We start from the raw sequence: 3020 nt of genomic DNA on the forward strand, positions 1-3020 counted from the left end.
AAACTGTAAAGGAAGCTAACAAGAAATTTGGAAAGGGAATTAAAGTTTATGGAGAAGGAACAAAATTTTGAGGGTTGCCGATAATATTGTAATTCTGTTGCAGTTGGGAAAGAACTTGGACAGCGTCTTGAAAACAGTTTATAAGACGAACATCAGCAAAAGTAAACCCAAAACAACGGAATGTAGTCGAATCCAATCAAATAAATCTAAGGAAATTAGATTAGGAATAAGACACTGAAAATATTCCTTGAGTTTTATTAATTGAGCAGCAAACTAAGTGCCGATGGCCGTAGTAAAGAGGACATAGTACGTTGACTGTCAATAGCAAAAAAAAAGAAGTTTCTCTTAAAAGATGAGATCTGTTAATATCGAATATAAATTTAAATACTAGGAATTCTTATAGGGAGGTATTTGTGTGAAGTGTGTTCTTCTACGGAAGTAAAACTTGGGTGATAAACGGTTCAGACAATAAGAAGGAAGGAAGACTGGGGTGTAACGTCGCGTCGACAGCGAGGTCTACATCTACAAAGATACTCCGAAAGGCACCGTACGATGCGTGGCGTAGGCCATCGTGTACCACTACTAATCATTTCCTTTCTTGTTCCTCGCAAACAGAGCGACGGAAAAACTACTGTCTGCCTATCTGCACCTCTTAATTTCCTCCTAATTTCTCGCATCTCTTTTTCGTACTCCTTCCGCGAAATGTATATTGGTGGCAGCAGAGTGTTTCTGCAGTCCGGTTCAAATGCTAGATACTAAATTTTCTCAACAGTGTCCCTCAAAACGAACTATTCCTTCTCTCCAGGATTCCCATTTGACTTCCCGTAGCATTTCCATAACACTTGCGTGTTGATCGAACTTGTCGGCCACAAATCTAGCAGTGTGCCCCTGTGTTTCTTCGCTGTGTTTCTTTAATCCGACCTGGTATGGATAGCAAAAACTCGAGAAGGACTCAAGAATAGGTCAAATTAGAGTCCTATATGCGATCTCCTTTACAGATGAACAACATTTTACCAAAACTCTCCCAATAAATCGAAGTCGACCATTCATATTCCCTATTACAATCATCACATGCTAGTTTCATTTCTCATTGCTTTGCCATGTTTCGTCCATATATTTGAACGACGTTATATGACAAACAGGACACTACTAATGCTGTATTAGAGCATTACAAGTTTGTTTTTCCTACTCATCCTGGTTAACTTACATTTTTCTAAATTTAGAGATAGTTGCCATTCACCACACAAACTAGAAATTTTGTCTAAGTCATGTTGTATCCTACTACAGTCACTAAACGACACCTTCCCGAACACCGCAGTATCAACCTCAGCCCTGCCCACTCTGTGTGCTAAATCATTTCTGTATATAGTAAATAACTGCGGTCCTATCACACTTCCGTGGGGCATTCTGACGATACCCTTGTATCTGATGAACACTCGAGGACAACATGCTGTGTTCTACTACTTAACAAGTCTTCGAGTCACTCTCATATCTGGAACGCTATTCCACATGCGTGTACCTTCGTTAAGAGTCTGGAACGGGACACCGTATCGTATGCTTTCCGGAAATCCATAAATGTGGAATCTGCCTGTTGCCCTTCATCTATAGCGCGCAGTACATCATGTGAGAAATGGACAAGCTGAGTGTCGCACGAGCTATGATTTCTAAAACCATGATGGTTATATTAATGTGACTGGACAGTGCAGAACATTCATCCAGGAATATCCCTAGATATCTCGTTACCACGCTTCTTTCAATCGTCATATCATTCAATTTTATTTCAGGACCGCTTGCTAGGTTACGCTTCACTAGGATATGTGTAGTTTTTTGAGATGCTAGTGATAATTTGGCCAACGGCCTCACCGCAGTGCTAACATCGGTTCCCGTCAGATCACCGAAGTTAAGCGCTGTCGGGCTAGGCCAGCTCTTGGATGGGTGACCATCTGGTCTGCCGAGCGCTGTTGGTAAGCGGAGTGCGCTCAGCCCTTGTGAGGCAAACTGAGGAGCTACTTCATCGAGGAATAGCGGCTCCGGTCTCGTAAACTGACACACGGCCGGGAGAGCGGTGTGCTGACCACAGGCTCCTCCATATCCGCATCCAATGACGCCTGTGGGCTGAGGACGACACGGCGGCCGGTCGGTACGGTTGGGCCCTCATGGCCTGTTCGGGCGGAGTTTTAGTTTTTTAGAGACAATTTCACACTTTGAAACCATTCTTCGAGTGCATGGAAAAAAAATGGTTCAAATGGCTCTGAGCACTATGGGACTTAACAGCTATGGTCATCAGTCCCCTAGAACTTAGAACTACTTAAACCTAACTAACCTAAGGACAGCACACAACACCCAGTCATCACGAGGCAGAGAAAATCCCTGACCCCGCCGGGAATCGAACCCGGGAACCCGGGCGTGGGAAGCGAGAACGCTACCTCACGACCACGAGCTGCGGACTCGAGTGCATGGAGTGCAGAACTTTACACTGCCTTCTAAAATTCCTCTCGAGTCGTCGCTTACGATGAACAACACATCTCCTAGGCTAGAAGTCCCCTTAAGGTAGTGCTACATTGTAAAATCTTTCGTATGGACCCAAATTCTATATATGTTAACCATGGACCACACACCAATACCAGCGACAGATTTTCGAAATAATTTTGACAATTCTTGCCCAGATCACGTTGTTACAACCACCCGAACTCAAGGCTTGTATCATGTCAGAAAGACCAAGAGGTATGTTTTGGGAGAGAGGGATGACTCACACCGAAGCGTGCAGAGAAACACAGGCAAGTGGGCCATTGACTCTATTACATCGAAGATACACACCGGGGCTTGTGTGGAACTCGGCGACGGCGCCGCGCAGGTTGCCAATGACGGAATCTGCAGCGGAGGCGCCCGATCGCCCAATCTTGCGGATATAGCGCTCCTATTCACGCCACGGCTGAGTGGCTCACGCGTGCTTTACTATGCCCGTCGCCCGGAACACGGATGACTACTCCCTCAAGCGTGACCCGTGAACCCCATGTAGA

At 45.2% G+C, this 3020-nt stretch overlaps 1 pseudogene; it reads left to right on the forward strand.

The window, feature by feature from the left end:
• Positions 1–1849: 1849 nt before the first annotated feature.
• Positions 1850–1967, forward strand: LOC126420223 (5S ribosomal RNA; annotated as a pseudogene).
• Positions 1968–3020: the final 1053 nt, after the last annotated feature.

This window comes from Schistocerca serialis, chromosome 9 (genome assembly GCF_023864345.2).
Source record: "Schistocerca serialis cubense isolate TAMUIC-IGC-003099 chromosome 9, iqSchSeri2.2, whole genome shotgun sequence".
Taxonomy (NCBI): domain Eukaryota; kingdom Metazoa; phylum Arthropoda; class Insecta; order Orthoptera; family Acrididae; genus Schistocerca; species Schistocerca serialis.